The sequence below is a fragment of the Pogoniulus pusillus genome, chromosome 6 (assembly GCF_015220805.1).
Source record: "Pogoniulus pusillus isolate bPogPus1 chromosome 6, bPogPus1.pri, whole genome shotgun sequence".
Lineage (NCBI taxonomy): Eukaryota > Metazoa > Chordata > Aves > Piciformes > Lybiidae > Pogoniulus > Pogoniulus pusillus.
Window position 1 is genome coordinate 15,416,982 of NC_087269.1, and position 22,624 is coordinate 15,439,605.

General features: G+C 45.0%; 1 protein-coding gene and 1 long non-coding RNA gene across 4 annotated transcripts in view; both read right to left on the reverse strand.

The window, feature by feature from the left end:
* Positions 1 to 22,624, reverse strand: part of HPSE2 (heparanase 2 (inactive)) — a 119,809-nt gene that overhangs the window by 60,950 nt on the left and 36,235 nt on the right. The window lies entirely within an intron of this gene.
* The window catches only part of LOC135176035 (uncharacterized), a 31,712-nt gene continuing 15,449 nt past the window's right edge, over positions 6,362 to 22,624 (reverse strand). Inside the window, exons 2-3 of the long non-coding RNA XR_010302535.1 lie at positions 7,982 to 8,179; positions 6,362 to 7,273 (exon numbers count right to left, since the gene is read on the reverse strand). This is a non-coding gene — a long non-coding RNA (uncharacterized LOC135176035). The remainder of the gene's footprint in view (positions 7,274 to 7,981; positions 8,180 to 22,624) is intronic.

Consider the following 22,624-nt stretch of genomic DNA (forward strand, 5'->3'; position numbering starts at 1 on the left):
AAAAGGTGAAAGGGAATGACAACTCTTAGCTGCAAGGAAAAGGGGAGCTTGGAGATTGCATGAAGCTGTCCTGTCAAGTAGCGAGCTCTCCAGTTACAGCAACATCCAGAGCACCATTCCTGTTGACATGTGTGATTCACACAGCAATGCACAGAAAACAATCCTTGAAAAACGTTCAGTCCATAGGAAGACCAAACAAGATGATCACATCATCTAGGCTACCTTTCTGCATATCCAAAGCCAGGTACCTCTCAGAGACATCTTCATTGAATTCAATCATTTACGTTTTACTCAATAGTCAAAAGCATGAGAGGCCTTTTTTCCCCCCTTACATGGAAAAACACATGCACTAGGTTCACTTTTATGCTGCTGCCCACTCAGAGAAGGGTTAAATTATTTCCCAAGGCAGGGTGTAAACCACAATGTAAGGGTTTCAGAGGCTCAGATATGGAGCAGCTTTGAAAAACAGACCATCATGAGCTGTTAACATAAACAAATTCAAGTATGAGATGGGATTCTTGGGCACAAAAATACACACTATGCAATTACTACAGCAGACACTGATTTGTTACTCACCAATCAGTGTGTAGAAGAAATATTTATGTAGGAATTAGAGCTCAGGCTAGGCAAAAATGGACAGATCCCCACGTGGCTACGCATGACATGATATGACACCTTTTACAATATCCCAGTGCTCACCTAGGGAGGGGCCAATGGGAGAAAGAAATTAGAAGAGGTCCAGATCACCAATTTCTGCTGTGAGTAGCAGTTTGAAGAATAGGAAAAGCCAAGATGCTCCACATCAATCGCAGGAGAGTGATAGCGACTAATGATTCAGGCTCAGACTCCTCAGATTCTTGCAACCTTCTGGGCAGACTTGATCTTTAAATGAAAATGCATTTAGTTATTTCAGAGCTTTGCCCTACCACTGCAAATCTGTGGGGTCAGGCAGATGAATGAAATAATCTGTTACTTAAATTTATCACTGCTTCGTGATAAACTTGACCCCAAAGCTCTCCACTACTAACCACAGCTGTCCTACATCCCACAGAGGTTATGCTAGGCAAGCTGCAAGCACACTGCTCTGCTCATGCTGCACAGAAAGCAGAGGTCCCCTCCATGGCTAGGCTACACCCCAGAATGTCATTGTATTATCATTTCTGCACATTTTCTATTTCACTTTCCAGCTTTACTCGGGCAAGTCTCCCCCCTTAATTACATGTACTTAGTCAGTAGGCAAGTCACATGATTGGCAGGTTGTGAGAATCATCTTCTCTGAAAAATATTAGCCTGAGCTGCTCAATAAATAACGTGATAACAGAAAAGTGTCCACGATTCAGGGATCACCAAGAGCTCATTGCCAACACACCAACTTTTCAAAGGTCCAGGAGAACCTGCAAAAGAGCTGCTCAAGAAACAGGTGTGAAGTCAGTTAGGCACAGAGTAGGAATGCTGTGTGCCTTCCTCACGTCACAGCAGAAGTCAAGTACCATGCATCTTTTACACAGAGCAGATGGAAGGTCCAGGAATGGAGCAGCCCCTGGGGTCCAGACATGGCTCTTCCTCAGCAGCACAAGGAAGGCGCCTGGGACACAAGTTTGTGATTTTAAAATGACAAGTGCCAGCTGGGGCAGAACAGAAACCTGATTTTCCAGCACGACTTTCAGTTGAAGAAAGTAATCCAATTACAACGAGGACATACCCTCACAGAGCCAAAGCATGTAGTGTCTGCTTCTACGTTGCTTTAACAGAAACTTCCTTCAGACACCAGGAGGCACCAGCATCCTGAGAGGGATGGGCTGCTGGTGGGTGATGCACACAGCTTACTCCTAGGTATTCCTATGCGCACTATCTCCAGATGGGCAAGCACTGCTTTTCCCTAAGTGCAAAGTCTGTATTTCCATGTAGCTTCCCACATGTCTCAATTTTCTCCCAGACTTTCTGGTGTATGAACCTTTCCACTACCTGTCACCCTTTTGCCCTCTGCCACCTCTAAAGTTATTTAAAGTAAAACCTTGCTTTTTCTCTTCAGAATATGACACTTCTCAAATGTGCATCATAACCCAGCAGAACCACAGAACCCACATGCCCAAGCAGCCGCTGACTGCTACACCAGCCCCAAGTCTCCTCTTTCTATCGTTATCATCCTCAATCCAGTCACACTAGACTACAGCTGGGGAAAATGCTCTTTTGCATAGGCTGCCCAGGTGATTTCTGAGCACACAGAATTCCATGTCCATTTCTAGGTAAGTTTCACACCATGGCACTCAAATGCCCAGCAAGCCAAAGACTTGCACATCTGCTGTGATGAGTGACTCATAGTAGCAGCTAAATCCCCAGAGTGCATGAAGTCCTTTTGTCTTTACTTGCAACAAGTCAAAATGAGGACATACCATTACACCTAGCATTATTCCCCTCCTCACCTTCTCCACCAAATGAGAAAAATCCCTCCCAAGGCCAGAAACCCATGGGAGCTCAGGTCCTAGCCTTAACACAGACTGCATTTAACTTTCTGTACATAGACTCCATCAGCAGGGACTGGGCTCCTTCAGTGCCCAAGTAGAGGACTACCAGAGAACTGTATTCCTATGCTGAAAGTTGACAACTGGAACAGCACAGAACTAGTAGCACTGAAACTGCTGGCACTGAATTGGAGCATTGGAGGCACTCTTCCCTTGGAAAGCCACTTTGAAGAACATGTGCCACAGAGGGGTCCCCACTCCTGGGCACCCCAAAGCCATAAAGCCATGCAGGCAGAAGGCAGCACTGATGTCACCATGTGCCAAAGTGTGTTGCAACTGCTCCAAGCCTACAGAGAGCCACCAGCATGGATGTGCCCCACAAACTCCTTGAAGTTTGCAAAGCACAAACTCCTTAAACTTCATGTTTCTGGAACTTAAATCTGCCATTTTAAAGCAGCTTAAATGTGATGTGAACTCTAATAAGAACTCCATCTACCAACTCTGCTGCTGCAAAGCAGCTGGCTTTGAAGCTGGATAATTCACTTAGCAGGAGCTCCAGCCTTGCAGTGCTCTTGAACAAGGATTGAGGGACTGTAGGAACACAGCTAAAAGCAAGGCCTATCTGGAAGAACTAACAGGTTGTTTTTATTCACTGCTCAGGGTACTAACTAGTCCAACAAGAAGTACTTTTCTGCTACAAAGGCAATACAAGCAGCCTAAATGCATGGGGTAACTTGCAGATGAGCTTTGTAAAGCAATGGCTGTGACTATTTCTGGTGTTAGGGACATGATTGTCCCAAAGGAGCTTCTAGCTACATGACACATGACCCTCTCTGAGTTTCACACTCTTGGGATTTCACTGAAGCTAAAGCTTTTATTGCATTTTTATTTTGTTTCAGGGGTGGGCAATTTTATGACCATTAATAACACTTAAAGTAGGATACTCCTATGAAAAGGTAATCAAATGTCATGCAGGAGTCCAGAAACCAGCAGTGGTTCAGTCAGAGAGGGCTGAGGAAATGGCAAAACAATTACCTTTGAAAGGAAACCGGAGATGTACTTAAATATCATCAGTATGTACTTACATACCAAGAAACCATACACAGTAAACTAAACAAGGGCTGGTGCTTGGAGCGAAGGGCACACAGGCACAGCTGGCTCTAAGGTGGGCTTCTGCTGCAGTGAGATACCCCAGTGTCTAGATTACAGGCTGGGAACACAAAAGGGCATAGATATGATCTAAATTAGGCATCACCACCTCAGTGATACAGCAAAGGATTAATCTACACAGCCAGACAGCCCCGGGCTGAAAGGAGATAAGCCTGAACCAGAACAAGGAAGAGATCAGAGGCCAGGAGCAGGGAAGACACATGGCCAATCCCTCTGAGGGCTGTCTGTGCCATGCTCACAGGCAAAAAAACCTTGCTGAGCTTTGGCCACAGCTGCCCCAGGAAGCTGCCACCCCATGACAGTGAAGGATATAGGTGGCGACAGCAGCACTGCTTGCTCTCAGCCAGGAGCTTGTCTGCTCCTGTGCCAACACAGGGGTCAGCAGAATGCTGCAGAATAACGCATCTGGAGCCACGGCAGTATGGAGAAAGCAGGGTGATGCTGTGGCTACAGCACAGAGTGTTACTATAGTCAGAAGGCATTTCTTCATCCAGTGTAGAGATGCTGGAGTCTGTTCTAAATGCACATTTTCCTGCACTGCTCTGGCCCACTGGGGTCCTGTGCTGAAGATGGAAAGGAAAGAGATACTACAGTGCTTGGCAGAAAAGATTTCTGTATACAGGCTCTTTGATCACAGGGAAGGAAGGGCAGGTTGGCAAGTTCATGAGGGAAACAAAGCCCCGAGAACCACCTTACTGCAGAGTAAGGAACAGCCTTTTTTCCTCCAAGCTCCCTGCAGACTGTCAAAAAAACCAAACCCTACCAACTGACAAACACCCATAGAAAAAGCATAAACTCCAGCAAATTAAATATAAGAGCATAATAAAGCAAATAAAAGAGATTCTAAGAAACAACTTACTAAAGCCTTAAAAGCTAATAAAAGCTTTTTTTTTTTTCCCCAAACATATGAAAAGGATGAAGCCTGCCAGAGTCTGTAGAGCCAGTAGATGGCTGAGGCAGAAAGATAAGGCTACAGAAGAAAAGCTAAATTAATTCTTGGCGTGTGCACGAAGCAGCTTAAGAAGGTTCCCACAGCAGAGCCTCTTTCTACGTGGGATGTGCCAGAGGAATGTCTCCAGCTGCAGCACTGGCAACAGGGATCTAATGACAGCAGCCTGCAGAGTCAGGCAGGACAGGGGAGCGTCAGTTACTGCTCCTCACCGCAAAGGGAACGTCACCGTCAGGAAATCACAAGGTGAAAATATCAACTCACACAGCCTACTGCCAGCTTCCCTTCCATCTTATGCAATTAAATAGAGGAACTCATTGCCATGAGGCTGCTGAAGGTGCCACGAGGCTGGATGGATTCCCCAGCCTCTGAGATGAATGAGCAGAGAGAAATCCACCATCAGCAAAGAGCAACAAGCTGTCGGTGATGCACTGGCAATTCCACAGCTCTCCTGTCCAGGATCTCCATTAAAGGCAATAGACACAGAAGATGCCTCTGAGAGGAGAAGCAGTCCTCAGAAGGAGAGAAGGCTGAAGGAGAACACCCAAATGAGATTTGCCACCATCCTCATTATGGATCTACTGTCCTTTGGGAAAGAGGCCCAGTAAGGAGATCTTACACTGTAACTTATAACTGATGGCTGGTAGTAGAGAGGAGGAGGATGGTACTGTGAAAGAAGCTAGTCTTTGAGGGGGGCTCAGAAGGATACTGCTGTGCATGCTAGAGAGGTCACACTGGAAATCCTAGGTCATAAATAAAACTGAATGAGCAGTACCAGGGCAAGGCACCAGCTCAAGTCTCTGGCTGCTTCCAGGACAAATTTTATGTGATTTGGTACCAAGCATATCCTGTCATTATCCTTTATATGGCTATGAAGACCAGTTACAGTACCACAGATGATGAAACTGGGACATGGGCAACATCCTGAACAATACTTTCTTGGCCTTGCAGGGCAGCATCCCTGGAGCCCCTGCTGCAATGCTGTCTGTAGCAGGGCTGTATTACAAGTTAATGTTGTTTTTCCAGAAAAACAAACAAACACCACAACAAAAAAGGCAAATATAGGAGTGGCAGAAAAATTGGGAGTCAGATGTGGGAAAGTGTAGCCTTAATTTTATAATTGGAGGTTTTGTTTACTTATTTTTAATCTAGACTGCTCTGAGCACTGCACAAGCCCCTTCCTCTCATCACTCGCTTGCTCCTGTGCGTTTTCCAGCCTCACTTTTTCACCACTGAAACGTCTCAAGGGATCAGGCTGCTAATGAGACAGCTCTTGGTCCATTTCTCAAACTTACAGAAATGGATTTAGCCTACCAAGGCAGGTGGAGCCTCATGGACAAGGGTGCTGCACAGCTACCATGGTCACCTGATAGCTGTGGGAATGCAGCACTAGGGAGGCTCTATGGGACACATATCCAGGAAGCCCAGCACCTGAAGGTTGACATATTCTATAGGCAAGCCTAACTCCCACCTACAACCCTCTGGAAAATTCCAAGGTTCCACCAAAATAATAATTAAACCAGGAAAAAGAAAAAAAAAGAAAAAAAAAAAGACTACAGAAGCTATATTTAGTCTGAAAAAGAAAAATTGAGTCTCACTTTCTCCTATTCATTTAGACCTCTTCAGGGCAGGAAACGAGGGCTTTCAATGCAGCTATAGCAAGGGGAAATTTGCAGATGAATGGAAGATGGCTTCGCTCCTAGAAATGCTGGCATAACCACTCCACAGTGAGACACCAAAGAACTTCAAACTATCCAATTTATTCTAGTGACAGATAGAATGTCAGTCACCCCTTAAGCATTGGAATATGTTACAAATGTAATAAAAAAAATTAGAAAGGAATAAGTTACACTGATTTATCGAAGCCAGGACAATTTTTAGAGGCAGAAGGAAGCAAGACAAATGCATGGATCAGAAATAAGTCTCCTTTTCAGACATACATACAGTGAAGGCAGTTAATCATCAGAACAATTTATCTATATTGTGGAGGATTCTCCATCACATGTTATCTTTTTAAGGCAAGAATAGAAAGTTTTATTAAAATCTGCTCTGGCTCAATCAGAAGTTGTTTGTTTTACGTAGGAACTTCTGAATAAGAATTTTCCTTCAAGTATTGTTATGCAAGAGAGAGAAGAATTTTGCATTAGTGCTTACCAAAAGCCAAGAACGAATGTAATGAGAGAGGTTTCCCATTAAAGGAGATGATATTAAGGACAATAAATTGTATTTCTTTGAACTACTCTGAAAATTTTTGCTTTGATGTAGATATTCAGTGTTTGTTCAGATACCAAAAGGTACTAAAACTAATCGTGGGACTTTTCCTTGACATATATTTGTTATAGCACAGTAGACTTACTGAAGCACGTAAAATATCTGAAGTGTATTAGGAGTTAAAACCTTGTCTAAGTATGGATTGCTTAACCCAGTGCTATGAATGCATTTGGGGATTTGATGGGATGTTGCAGGATATTAATTCCCTCCACCTCCCCCCGATCATGGCAGCAGCAGGGTGAAGGGAAAGTTCCTCCAGTCCCTCTAGCAATAAAGACAAAATGTTAGAGCCTGATAATGAATTTCTGCTGGACTTGCTGGCATCTGGGTGCATGAAGGTCCTTCTCCTTTGGTTGCACACATGTCCTTTGCTAACACAAACAACTGCTGACGAGGAAGAATGCTGAACTTTGAGTCAGACCTAAAATAGGTAGAATAGTCAAGTATTAAACTAAACAGAGCTCTGGATCAAACGTTTCCACATTAGACTGAGCTTCAGCTCATGCACACCGCACAACCTCTTTTAGTCAACGCAGACACAATCAGATCTGATTCATATTCCAGCTAAGGATCAGCTCTTAATTCCCTCAAACGAAATCCAGACGCAAGGTGCCCCACGCTCCTATGCTGTGCAGATTCTTAAACATTTTCCTTCTTCATATACACACCCAGGACACATGAGAACACACCACCGCAGGGCAGGCACGGCAGGTACACAAAGGTGGCTTTCTGCCAGACACAAGACATAGCAAGCCTCCTCTGTCAAGTCCTTGGCTAGCTAAAAGCAGTTTCTATTGGAACTGGCCACAGAGTCCAAAATGAAAATGAAGAAGGCAGCATTGCCCACACAAATCAAACTCGGAGCTGACTGTCTCTCTGCCAGTGTGCTTCTGCACCACCCATGTCATTGCACCCTACATAGTGACACCCTGCTGGTAATGTAAACCTGCCCAGCACCTAAGGGAAACAGATATTTCAGCCAAACTACAGCCAGACTTTCTACTGCTTCAGTCCAGCTGCCTTGAATTCAAAGCTTTTACACTATCTGTAAAGCAGTTTTAGTTGGCTGGTCAAGGTTTCTCAATTTATGCTGTTTTCCTCATCTCCAAGCCTTTTCTGTTGATCATACCTGTGGCTGGAGGAGGAAGGAGAGGTTTAACCCAAACTGGTCCAGATCAGTAGCTGCGACACCTTGCATCACCTTCACTCTGATGGAAAAGGCTGCACACCCTCATTCAGCAACCTCTCAGTTCTTAGCTGTTTTCATTAACAAGTAATTATAGGCCACAGGAAATCAACACTTGTTTGAAATTCCTCCAAATTGCATCTGAATGGGAAGAATCAAATAAGTTAATGAAACCATTGAATAATTCTAGACTTGGCCCTTAACACTTCCAATATAACTTCCCTTCCAGTTTGACAGAGAATCAGCTGCATTTATTCTCTAAATAAAGGGGGTTTTTTTGCTAACTTTGCAATGACTGCATCCAAACCAAGTGCTCTTGGTTTGCTTTTGAGACAAATACTGCCTCACAGTCAAGAGATGTCACAGCTACCTTGACAGATTAATGGATAGTAACAATGAGAAAAAAGTGTTGTTCTTGATTGATCTGGGTCAGACCAATGTTTCTCATCATCTTATTATGATTAGAAGTGATTTTAAATCAGTTCATAATTAGATCCAGTATCTTCTTTGTTATGAAAGTCAAAATGACCAGCTTATAACTACCCAGGTCTCCTGCCTCAGAGAACACAAACTATTTTTATTGTTGCTTCTTTCTGCCAGGACAGCACCCATGCTCTGAGGACTGTTGAAGATCACCATAGAATCATCACAGAATCAACCAGGTTGGAAGAGACCTCCAAGATCATCCAGTCCAACCTATCCCCCAGCCCTAGCCAGTCAACTAGACCATGGCACTAAGTGCCTCATCCAGTCTTTTCTTGAACACCTCCAGGGACAGTGCCTCCACCACCTCCCCGGGCAGCCCATTCCAATGGGAAATCACTCTCTCTGTGAAAGAACTTCCTCCTAACATCCAGCCTAAGGTGGCTGGTTTGAAGCAGAGACTGGATTATCTACAGAACATCCAAAATATTTTCCTAAACTCTTATCACACCCCCCACTCTCCCCCCCCCAAGTCCCACATTCATGGACACTTTTAGAAAGACCTCATATTCTGTATCCTTGGAGGTTCCAGACAGGTTCCAGTATAGTGTCACCATCCCCCAGCACAGCTTTGCCTGGATCACTGCTGCGCACAGCATCAACTTGGTCACATCTCCCTGTCTTTCCTAGTTTGGCCCAGGGAAATTGCCGCCTGATGGATGTGAAAAGCTGAGATAGATCCCTCTCTCAAGGGTTAATAACAGGAGTTGGCACTGCATGGTATGAATAAGGTGCTCATATGCCTGATCATGGGCCCATCAGGGGTGAGCTGGACAGGCTCTGGAAGAATAAGCATTGTTCAAGAAAAGAAGGAGAGAGCATGGCTGATTCTAAGTGGGGTTGAGGCTGCAAGGCTAGGACAGGCATCCCTGTTCCACCTTTGAAAACTCAGTCTTAAGCTCTACCCAATACCAGCTCAGTACCCTGCAGGTCCTTATATCCATTACAAGTTACACTAACATCCAGGGTGCAAGAGACCTGTGGAAGCAGCAGTCCTGCATAAGCAATTTCACTCTGCCACCAACCGGTGCCATCACGGGCAGAGCCAGCCACAACGGCATCGCCTTGAGCTAAGGGATCTGTGAGCACAGGCTCACCAGTGGTTGTTTACAAGTGTTGTATGAAGTTAGAGGGGGAAAAAAAAAAAAAGAAAAGAGAAAATGAGCATTTTAATTTCCCAATAAAATCTATGCCACAGTATGAGTCATTGTTTGCTTTTTTACACTAGTTAGGAAAGACCTTCTGGTTTTAATAACTAATACTGCTGAGTTCAATAAAAAGCACTTAATTTAATTTAATCCAAACCCTGATTAATGCCAGCTTCCCCTAGAATTTTATCTTTGTTTTAATTTGAGTCACTATGTTAAAGAAAGGAAAAGGGGAAAAAAAAGACAGGAGGGGACAGAAGTCAATTAGTTTCTGTGCAAAACACTGGAAAATGGAAGATTGACAGGTATGGGCTAAGAGTCTATTTTTCTCCACTCCTTAGGCTGACTTTCCCCTATGAATGTAATGTTTGCTTAGTCTTAAAAAAGGAAGCTTAACAGCTCACAGCTCAGCTTGGAAAATAAAATATTCCAGGGCCAATTAGGATCAGATTTCTTTGCTGGAAGTATACTGCTTTTAATGTGTTAATATTCAAGAGATATGCTACTGTTTAATTGGACACAGAGTGCCCCTAAAGCTTGAGAGCTCTACCATGAAAACAGTCAGCCTCCAGAGTGGCCACAGAAGGAAATAATCTGGATAAACCCTTCTGATAAGAGGTTTTCATCCTTTCCCTACAACTGTCTGCGCATGTGTTTACTCAGATTCTGATCTTTAACAAATAACCAGCGCTAACAGATTTGGGTTTTTAGACTGCTAAGTTGAATGCTCAAGCAGCTAGACCAGGCAAGCTGCTGATAAGGGAGTTCAACACCCTCTGTGGCTGCAGGAGGATTGGCTCTGCCCAGCATCACACAGGAAACCTGTGACAGCGCCAGCATTAGGATCCAGTTCTCCCACAGCCCTCAGCAGTGCCTTAACTACAAGTAAACATTCCCTCTCCTCCTGAAGTCCTCTATCTTGTTCTGTGCAAGGAGTAAGCCAAGGTCCTGCCAAACCAATAGTTTAATTACACAATCACATACTCCTGTAATACAGATATGGGAACTGAAATAAGGTTGCATGGGCCTGGGTATTTTCTAACTTTTGTATGACTGATTACTGCACCTCCACAGAGGTTTTGAATATATTGTCTAGAATTACCTTCCATTACAGCAACAAGAGAAATAGAAATCAAATTAGGCAAAAGTACAGGACTACTTGAAAACGTCTGCAGCAGAACCTTAACTCAGGTCCTTAAAAGAGCAACACAGACCTTGGTCTCCAGCAAAGAGAGCAAGTGCTGGGAGCAAAAGGCTAGAGCAGTAATTACAAAACAAGCACTTCACTATGTATGGGGTTTAGGTTGTTTGGAGTTTTTTTTGTCTGGGTTGTGGGTTGGGTGGGGTTTTTTGTTGTAGTTGAGGTTTTGGGGTTGATTTTTTTGTTGGTGTTTTGGGTTTGTTTTTTTGCCTGTAAGCAGCCGGAGATGCTAAAAATTACTGAGTCTGAGCTCTTTACAGAGCTGGAGGCACTTGGCAGCACTCTGGCACAGGCAAGAGCTGCATGTACATTCTCATAGTCAGATGTCTGGGTTTATGAACACAATATTTGTTTGTGTGTTAGAGACCTGTGAAAACTATGACCAAATGGTCATAAGGCTAAGGGGGGACCTTCCCTGGATTTTCTTGCTCCCATTTTATCATATCATCCTAAAGCAGAGTGGCTTAAGGACACCACTGCTGCAACTCTGCTGGACTTTGAGTGGCAACACATAGCTGTGTTGGCCAGCACCCTTGGGCATTGGTGGTGTGAACTATTCCTAACCACCTCCTGCACTAACACCTCTCCCAGGCAGATGGAAACTGAATGGCTGGGCACCTACACCACAACAGTGCAGAACTGACCCAGGATATGGGGGCCAAGGCCAGGATAGATGCAGGACTAAGCAGCTCCTTCCAAAACAACAGGAGCAGCAAACTCCCTCAGTGCAGCACACCAACCCCAGATACATGCATCAAACACCAGTCCTCACCAAGCACCCCCAGATTCCTCTGCTTCAGCAACAGGAGACCTGGGGTAGCCAGTACTTAGGGGGCTCTTCTCTCCTCTGGTCCATAGAGTCCTGGGAATCATCTCCTCCTTGAGAGCAAACTACTACTCTGGTAAGCAAAAGAATTGCTGAGATGAAGGGGCAGACACCATCCCCCTCTCCTGTCACAGCCTTGGTTCCACCAGTCAGCCTCCTCCTGCTAACATGGACACAGAGAAAAGCAAAACCAGACAAGCTACAGGAGCTACACCAGAAGAGTCAATAAAATGGATAAATGATTTAAATTTCAATAACTATCTTGTCACAAAGAAAAAGTAAGGAAAAAAATGTCAGTGGAAGAAGTCCACATGAGATTTCAAGCTTTTGGTTATGCACAGATTAGGTAACAATGTTCACTACTCAGAGGAGAAGAGAAAGGTTTATGAGAAGATACAAGCATCACTGTCAGCCTGGCTACCTGAAGCCCAGAGCTAACCACCTGCACCCTGCAGATCCCTAGAGTAAGTCAGGCTATCCTGCTCCCACCAGCAATTATGGGAAAGGGATTTCAGGCACTGCTGCTGCACCTCCTAGGAAATTCATTCCCTGTGGTTGTTGGGCAACCCTTCTCTAATAAAAATTAAACAAACAAAAGTAATAGAGAGTTTTATTCAGAAGAGAGGCCAATTTGCTACTAAAGGCAGCACTGAGGTCCTAAAAGGGTATTGAATGACAGAGCAGTGAAGCCATGCAAAACAGCCTGTAGCTCTAAAATAACTACAGGTGCCAAAATTAAGAAGACCCAAATTACCAGTCTGTTTCCAATGTTGGCATTCAAATGCTCAACACAACATGAAAAATGAATGGTAAATTATTGCTTTTATATTAAGAAAAAAGCTGCTTGGACATATCAAATGTGTTTCATTGTGCAACTTCTATATCTGCCCTGTTCCTAAAACAGAATTATTCTCTTAATAGATAAATGAATGAAATGACACAAAGGAGAGGGGGAAGGTCATGTGTAATCAGAAGACTTTCAGACAGTGTTTATAAAAGCCATTTAACACCAAGGAGGGGTATATTGCACTTAAGGCTAAGCGCTTCTAGGAGGGGCTGAGCATCAGTGCCACTCAGCAAGCACAAGGGCTTTAAACCAAACCTGCCTTCACGTGAGGAATGGCAGCTCTCCTGGATGGCAAAGAATAAGATTTCCTGTCAACTGACCTCCCACTCCCCAGGCAATGGGAACTGCAGCCAACCACTGGTGGCACCACAGTTCAGTTTGAAAGTGCACATGATCTTTATCTGAAAAATGTGAGATCTGGATTCAGTATGCTGGCTGCCTGCACAGCCAGCTGAGGCACTCTAACAGCACATGAAAGAGGAGGTCAAATTTACTACATGTTGGGGAGGTGTCATTAAGAGCCACCTACTACTTCAAGGGGTGTCCTCAGCAGCAGGGCCTGCCTGAGCCCCTTGCACAGAAATCTCTTTCACCACAGGAGCTGGAGAAGTCCTCCCATCTTCAGTGGAAGTCATTGGTCTGCACAGGGTTGCATAAGATCTGGTTCTTTTTCCAGCCCCATCCTCCCTTGAAGAGCCACAAAATAAAGCCAGACTGGGGGGAAAGAGCCTTTAGCAAACCCCCGTGCTTCTTTCTTTCCTCTTTGCAGAATCATGAGTATTACCTAAAGGCAAGAAAGGTTTGGCAGAGCAGTGACTGACCCCCATGTCATCCAAGGAGCTGCCTTCACCACCTTCAGCTTCCACTTTGCTTTAACTTATCAGTTTCCTCTCTCAGATGGGATCAGACTGACACTTCTCACAGATGGGGGAGATAGAATTTTACCTGCCTCTAACCCTTGCAGAAATGCTTCAAACATCTCCAACCTGCTTGGTTCCCCACACATTAATACTCTTCCTGTCTCTGTGTTTCCTATTGACCAGCACAGCACAGGCAGAAATTGCCTGCCCAGGGCCAGGGAACCCAGCTGGCAGCACTAGCTCCAAGCAGCACAAGGCCTCTGGCTTCTTCATCATTGGCTTCCTCACTGCCACCACCTCCCACTGCTACTCTCAAAAAAAAACCAAACCCATCACCAGCACAACTGTCAGCAGCAAGAACAATGTGATAAGGCAAGCACCTAGGCAAACAGAGAAGCCATCAGGCTCTCTGCAGAGTAAACATGAGCTAAAGTCCTAAGTCACATAAATCATGAGGATACCTGTGGTTCTGGGGAGAGAGGAGGGAAAAGGAGAGACTCATTTGTCTTGCACCAGCACCAGAGGCCCCTTCCTGAGACCAGAGCAACTCATCCAGAGGCACTGCTGATGCACAGTCTGGTTTGGCCAAGGCCAAGGAGCTAGCTAGGAAGAAGATCCTGGTATTCCTGTGCAGATATCAGTTCCTGGGCTCCTCCAAGATAGTTTCCAGCCTCACAACCACTTTTCTGCAGTGAGAGAGCTGCAGCCAAAATGCAAAGACCCTCAATCCAATCCCCCACTTACTGGAAGCATCAGGCTGTGTAACACAGGCTACTTCTGAGGACAGGTCTGCAACACCAGACCATGGTGCTGAGAACAAGGACAGTCAGGGCTTTGACCTGGATTATCAGAGAGGTCTGACTGACTTTTCACAGGACATAAGCTCCTTAAAGATTACATATATGTGCTGAATATCCCAACACAGGAATTAACTTCCATAGAATTCTAGTTCTGGCTATGCCTGGGCTGGAGATGCTGAACAGATGGACTTTTTAATATGTCTCTTCAGTGGCTTCTTTCTGAAATGCAGGAGAAAAGTCACACAGGAACAAACAGGGGGAAAGTATCTAAACTCTCTTAAGTTTCAGACATGCCAAGAAGCTGTGGAAGGTGGAGCATGAAGGTGAGGGTGTCTTACTACACCTGTCTTTGGTCAACTTGCAGCAAACCCATGGCAGAGCCAAAGGTCTCCATTCTTTCTCAGCAGTATTCCAATTATGATGAGTACTCAGAACAATCAGTTTATGTCTCATGTGTTCACCTCCATCAGAATTAGGATTGTTGCAGTCTGCTGAAGATACCCTGAACTGGACTTGGCATAGTAACAGCCAAGAGAGCTCATCAGGACCTCTGCTCCTGACAGCACTTAGTCCCCAAGAGGACTGTAACTCCATCTGCTAAGTGCAGTGCTGTAAGATGCACTTGGTAGAACATTTCAGGCTCTTCACCCAGCAAGTTCTCAGCAGCTCTCATCATAAGCTGCAGGACATGGAAGCAGGAGAGAGTCACTGTGTTGGAAAATGAAAGGGCAGCCACAGTTAGAGTGCAAGACAAGAATACCCTTAATTCTGCAGATTATTTCTCCTTTTGTACCGTCCTGAACTGGGGGTCCTGAGACCTGTTCAGCACTAACACTTGGTTATAAGACATCTGCTATATACCCTACCACACAGTGAGCTTATTTATTTTTCTTTTACAGAACCACAGAATCACAAAACGTTGGAAAGGACCTCCAGAGACCATGACAAAGCAGGATCCCCTAGGGTGGTGCACACATGAATGTATCCGTCCAGGTTTTGAAAGTCTCCAGAGACACAGACTCCACAACCCCCTTGGGCAGCCTGTTCCAGTGCTCTGTCACCCTCACTGTAAAGAAGTTTCTCCTCATGTTGAGGTGAATGTTCCAGTTTGTATCCACTGTTCCCTGGCCTAGTGCTGCACACCACTGAAAAAAGATTGGCTCCACCTACTTGACACCCACCCCTCAGATATTTATAGACATTGATCAGATCACTTCTCAGTCTTCCCTTCTCCAGCCCCAGATGTCTGTCTCTCTTCACAGAGGAGATGCCCAAGTCCCCTAATCTACCTGTTCTACCTTTTAGTAGAAACATGTCTATAAAAATAAGATACACATTTTATATTGTTGTGCTCCACAATTCTTGGTTGCCCTACAGCTGTGGCATCATGTCTAACAGTGCAGGTGTGACACTGGCACCGGGTTAACTTGTGACAGTCCTTAAGCAAGCATGGCACAGGATGTGACAGATCTGAGGTAAAGTATTAGCATCCATGTTTAAAGCACAAGTGTTTTCATGTATTGCCTGGTGAAGCCAGCAGTTTCAGAGTACTTTAAACTCCTTAAGTCATAACAGACTAAGCATTTGAGAACCAGTAAATGTTCACTGAGAGCAGTGGAAACAGGAGCTGGCTGCACGTGTTGAAGGATAACTCCTGTGCCCCAGTTTCCAGCAAGTTAATGTTCTCTGTGCTATGTATTATCAAGTTCCACTCTCCCTTTGCATTATTTGGCTCCTGAAGAACCTTTGAGCTTTGCACAAACAGTAACAGAGATACTTCAATATTAAACCCATTTTCCATCTTCTGATACTCTCTGCCTGGCAAAAAATTGCAGAGCAAACAAAGAGATAATGACAATAAGCTGCTGAAAGGGCGAAGAGCAGCTAGTTCTTAATTCAACAGCCTCACATTTTACGTGCGTGTCTGAGCTCATAGCATCCATGAGTACTGTGTCTTGGTTTAACCTATTTTCCAAAGCTCAGGGAAAAAGAATTAATTTAGCTCTCTTACAAGTCTCTCCTGTGGCTGAATATGCTTTGCTTCGACAAAGACATTGCAGGCAGTCCAGGAAATTGCAAGGGGAAAGAAAAAAAGACATTAAGGCAGTGCCATATGTGATGCTTCTGATACCTACAGATAAGGTGACTTACAAACTTCCCCATCTGAGAAAGATACAGGAGGAAGGGTATGTCTTTATTATATAGGAAGCAAAAAAAAAAAAAAGGAAGTAACATTTTAAATACTCTGAAACACAAATAGTGAAATGTTTGTTTGAAATTAGCAATATACTTACACTGTAAGTAAGGAGGGGGGGAAAAAAGTGCAAGATCAGGGGAAGTTCTGAAATTCATCTTAAGTAGTAGTCATTGGTGGGTTTGCTCAAACCCAATAATGCATTTGAATCCAAATAATAAATTTAAATGAGTAAATAAACAAATAAAACCTGTCATTACTCAGTGTTACTTCCTTCTAAGGACTTGGTTGTTTCTCAGTCAAGCTATCCCTGATATTCATGCACCTGAGCTGTGCTGAGTGTACAGGACATTTACTTCCAGACACTTCCCAGAGCTCTGCTGCCTCTTCTAGGTTTTCCTATCTATACCTGTTTTCATTCAAAACCCAACTGTGCCCATGTACAGACACAGCCACTTGGAATCACACAATATGCAAAGAAAAGTGCTATGCATTGTCTCAGGCATCTAAGGCTTAAGGACTGGCTTAGCCAGATGCTTGCTGCTCACCCCTAGATGTCATGAGGTGCCCTTTCAGGGTGTCCTGTTCCTGCCCACTGTGGCCTTGAGCAAGCGCTCCTCTCCCCATACTAGTGTGGCACAGGCTTGGCAAGAACACAACTACAAATGGCAAGTAATGAAAGATCAAGAGCTGCCCCCTCACCGTGACTGGGGACATCAGTGTACCCAGGTGTGCTTTGAGAAGCACTGCCTATCCATGCACACAGGACAGTGTAAATCCTCAGGCAGAGAGAACTGCTACAAGTGTACAAGAAGCCATATCCTGAACCCTCTACAGCCAGCCATAACTGAAAAAGGAGTATCACACATCCCTCGTTTCTTCCTACTCCAAGAAGCCATGAGACTCTAAAGCCAAAAAGATGGACAGAAGGTGCTCAAAGTGCATTTGAAGCACTTTTTGGAAGAATCTGTTGACAGCCCCTCACCTGATTTTTTTTTTCTTTGTTGCTCACATGCACATTGATAGAGCAGGCAGCCCTCAAATCCCCCTTCCAGGAAATAACTCTGCAGTCTTCAAGGGCAAAGTCTGGAGGGCTGTTGCCCCAAGTGCTGCATCATGCCTGAAGAGACAATGCAAACACAGCAGCACTTGGCAAAAAATACAAAAAGCCCTCCAAAACCCCCAGTAAAACAGATTGCCAACATGCCATGTGTACAAATATCTGAGGGGTGGGTGTCAAGTGGATGGGGCCAATCTATTTTCAGTGGTCCACAACAATAAGACAAGGAGGAACAGCTACAAACTGGAACATAGAAGGTTTCACCTAAAGAAGAGAAATTTCTTTATAGTAGGGGTGACAGAGCACTGGAACAGGCAGCCCAGAGAGGTTGTGGAGTCTCCTTCTCTGGAGATACCTGGATGCATTCCTGTGCAAACTACCGTAGGGAATCGTGCCTTGGCAGGGAGGTCCCTTCCAACCTCTAAGATTCTGTGATTTCTCAGAACCCACTGCAGACCTAAGCACTGGACAACACACAGGCAACACAACTAGTATTTGACCTTGAAAGACTTGCGTTGAGTCCTGACAGAGCTCATCCTTCAGTGATACAACTCTGCTGCTCACTTTGATGCATATCTGAAGCCCTGCTGTGCAGGTGAAGGAAAGGTGTTTCCCAAATGTTATTTTTTGTAAACATGACAAAGTTTCCCTGTGAGAGCACAGAAAATCTAGACAGCAGCTCACTACACACAGAATACAGGCATGTTGCAAGCATACAGCAACTCTGATGTTCCAGACGTGCTTTTTGCATATCCAGATGTGCTCCCATTTTGATGTCTCTGGTGCTCCCTGGCTTTAAGTATCACTCATCAGCACACATGCAAGAGTAGATCTCAAACCATGATATCAACACAGCACACTTGGGTGGCACATGCTGAGACTGCCCAGGCACCTCTGCTAGTAATTCAGTACTCCCACAGAGCAGAGCACCCTGTGGGCAGCGCCCACAGGACCACACTTCTCATGAGCAGCTTAAAGGTAAGAACAGTTCTGCTTTATCCTATCAAGGTCAAAGCCAAAAGCAATGGATTATAGAACGGAGAGTTCTAAAGAAAGTAGCATAACAGATGCGCAGTCAACAACTGCATGAAATGTAGACCCATGATTTGCTGTTAGCTGATTTCTTCCTTGTGGTATCACCCGGTCATTCAGGTTGAGGATGGGCTGTAGCCAAAAATCCTTTGCCAGAACATTCTCTGAAGAAATAACCGCAGCTTGGAACACAGCCTGTAAGTATCTGCTCACTCAGTTCCACTGAAACACTGAAAGGAAGCAAATCTTCAAATAATTCCTGGTCTCTCCTACTCTTTTTCCAGCTGCTCAGAATAGAGATGGCAACATACAAATTTCACTACTTCTCTCCTCTTACATCATCTGCTCAGGAACCCATTTGCCACTAGCTCACACTAACACTGATGTTCACGCTTCTGTCCAAAAATCCTGGTGTTCACTTCACCATGTGGAAGGATTCCCTGCTTCAACCCAAAAGTTTTTGCTGTATTTGTGGGGTGGTTTTGGTTTTTGCAATTTACCTTTTCAGTTCAGACAACTCCACTGATGCATTAAGCTCCCATAAGTTCCTATAAGAATCAAGAAATAATTACCTTCCAGCAATCAATACATCTTCAGCCGTGTGCTGAAGTTAGACACCACACAGGCTGAATAAGCAATTACATCAGGAAAGGGTGCCTGAACTATGCCCACATCAGCAGGTGCTCCAGCAGGTTTTGGGCTGCCATCACATGCTTGGGCCAGCCATGGAAGACCAGCTGAAAGCTGATGCCACTCGATGAGGCAGAGAAAGAAGGAAAAAAGCTAGGTGCCCACTGCCTTCCAGCAAACTGGGTTACATAAAGTACCTATGCCTTTCACCCTTGATGCCAATACTCAGCTCCTGGCAGAGGCTGGAGCAATTTTACTGTTTGGTCAAGCACAAAGGCAGAAGGGCAGTGGTGAGCAGGAGGAAAGAGCGGGCATGAGTGAAAGCATCGCTGCTTGCCCCACAATCTGCAGTGAGCCAAATTTCCTTTGTGACAATTCTGCTGATGAAATGCTTCTGGCTCTGAAAACCTTAGCACCAGGTCTTGCAGTATGTTAATCCCACCACACAGATCCGAATAGCATATAAACACTGAAATCTTCACTGCTGCTTGGCACGTTATAAATACAACTGCTCGGAGCTGGCCGCTGGTCACTTGTCCAAGGCACAGTGCTGTAAATTCAGAGAGCAGGAGAGCCTGCACAGGAACAGCCCAGGAGAGAGCAGGAGACAGCTGTTTCGTTTCTACATCTTACACGAAAATATTTCCATGAAGTGTAATGTTTGGAAAATGTCTAACAACCCAGCTCATGCTTTCTACAGATTATATGGACTTAGCATTTCTGTTGTCTATACTGGGATAGATGAATAGAGAGATAAAAGGAAGCATGAAAATATAAGACACTTGGAATGCAGGAGAATCTACAGAATGTGCAAAAAATGCAGGGAAAGCTAAATAAAAGAAGAGAAGACAAATGTGATATTGTCAAGGCAGCCAGTGGAGCAGCAGAGTCCCAGTTCAGAGGTGGAATCATTAAACGCCAAGCAAGGCAGCCCTTGCAGCCCTTACAGAAAGCCTACATGGTTTTTTAACCCTGGAATTCACTAGGGGGAGTGTGTGGACAAGGGTGAGTGCCAGAACAAATCTGCTCTCCAGAAGAAGGAAAAGGAAATATATTGGGAATTCAGTCACCCCAGAATAAGAGCTCAGGGAAGGAGGCAGCTTCTGCACTGGTCACACTTGGGGCATGTCACCCAACAGCTCTTGAGAGGATAGGAGGCATTCACCACTTATCACACAACAGCAGGCACAGGAAAGCAGGTTCACTCACTTCCAGAGCAAGGGCCAAACTTCACAGTCTCGTAAGCAGAGGTTGAAAAGCACCACAGGAAAAAAAATGGTGAATTCCTTTGCATTTTGCCTGGATCTCAGACAGAAAGCTATTCATCTTTCCTCTCCATCCTTCTCCAGCCTAACAGAAATTTGGGCATCCTGGTCCAGAAAATCCACAGTGCAAGTACAGCAGCTTACATCTGAGTTGCAGTCCGTGTCAAAAATGCAAGCAAGCAGCATGTAAGTCACCACATCCCATAGCCTCTGCTCTTCTCTCCTGCAAAGAGGAATGAGAAGGTACAGCCCCCTGCAGAAACCTGTGCAGAAAGAGAATGGAAGAGCACAGCACGAAATAAAAAGTTCAAGAAGAAAAAGGAGTTTTAGGCATAGGATGAATATAAGGTCCCTGCCTCAAAGCAAGACCATGACACAAAGGGTCTTCCAACTGATCCTGATGGAAGATACCCACACTGGGAAGAGAGCATAAAGACTAGGACAGTCTAGCAGAGATTTCCACACTGTGTTATTGCATGGAGCAGTCTGTGTATGCCTAACAAACCTAATCCTAAACCTTCGGGGACATACCAGGCTCAGACACACAGACCAACTCCTCTCTGAGACTTTGCTTCTCCTTCAAGTGCCCGAAAAGCAACTGCATAATGTGTACAGATGACTCAACTAGAACTCCTCAAGAACACCCAACCCTCTGCATGGAAAACTATCAGCTATTTCCAGACAAGCAGCTCAAGGTTCCTGTGCATGTGGGCATATCCTACATTTCCAGATGTTTGGTAGTTCATCAGGATTCCTGCATTTGTGACACATCTGAGCTTCCCAGACAGGACAGCCCAGTCAGAGTCTCTATGGCAGCAAGCAAGGGCAGGAGACACTTGAATCCCACAAATCTGTCTGGACAGTGACAGACAGGAGGACGTGTCTGGGGAAATGTGGACAAATATGTGGTCATATGAAGAGCAGACTAACCCAGGAGATGAAGCCAATGGATGAAGTTGGTGGTAGCAGAGGGGAAAGACAAGCATGGCAGCCTGGGCCTTTCTTCTCACACCTTCTACCCAAGGGCATACCAGCACTCACATTTCTTGGGGACAGGAGGGCAAAGCTTGTGTTGCTTCTGGATTATGCTGTCCTCGCAAAGAGAAACAAAAGGCATGGAGTTACTTCCAGTCCCCATGGGGCTGCCAAAAATAACAGAAATCTAACATCTCACACCAGCTGGCAAAGAGGACTGCTCTACCTTCACAAACTGCTTGAAAAAAAGCCAAACTTCCTGTACAGCTCTCATGGTCCCCTCCCACCTACCCCCAGACTCAAAAGTCTGGTGCTATGGTGTCCTCAGCACCCAGCTGACAGCAAGCTGCTCCTCACAAACTGCTCTGCCAACTGACCTTGCAACAGCACGCTTGCCTGGGACATCTTGGTGCTTTTGCCATCCCACACCACAGCTCCAGCTCTGTGGTGGCCAGACCAGAGGGGTGATGGGGCAGCAGACACAGCAGGGAGCTCCCTCTCTTCCTCCCTCGACCCCAGTCCCTGGCACTGCAGCTGCACCTATTCCCTTCAACAGAGTATCTCGAGACTTTTCCCTGCCTGTGAATCTGCATTTCTCTCCCTCCTCCCAACAGTCCATACCTTGTTTGAACCCCCAGCTCTAAGGCCTGCACTCCTCTGTAGAAGAGGAGCTCAGTCACACTTTTGCTGCCTTCTCATCAAACACTATCATAGGGTCCAGGTTGATTTCACATTGTTGATGGAAACACAATGGTTTCTTTGCACAACTTTCACTGTTCTTTGCACCACATCTCTCCCTGTAAGCCCTGCCTCAGTGTGGCTCCTTCATTAGATAAGTTGTGTGAAAAGAAAAAAAAAACCCTAGTCTCATGCAAGAAAGCATTTTCCCCCTTGAGTCAGTGCAAAGGAAAGAGGCTGGCACACTTGGCAGCCCTCAGGCTGCATGTAAACAAGTCAAAAGACAATGTGTTTCAGAAATAAAGGCTAGGTCCAAGAATTAGTTTTAGAAGGACAAGTCCCTTATAAATGGACACCCTGCATAACAAGCACACAGAGCTGGGCAGAGCTAAACTCAAAACATTCCTAGCCTGATTCGGGCTGCAATGTTCCTGTCTTCTTCTGTCACACATTATTAAATGTAGATCAGAAACAGGATCTGGGATTACAGAACAGTCTGAACTCAGGATATCAGAAGACACCTGTCCTATAAATAGGAATCATTTACCAATTCAGAGCAGCACACACATGTTTTGGCAACCTCTCAG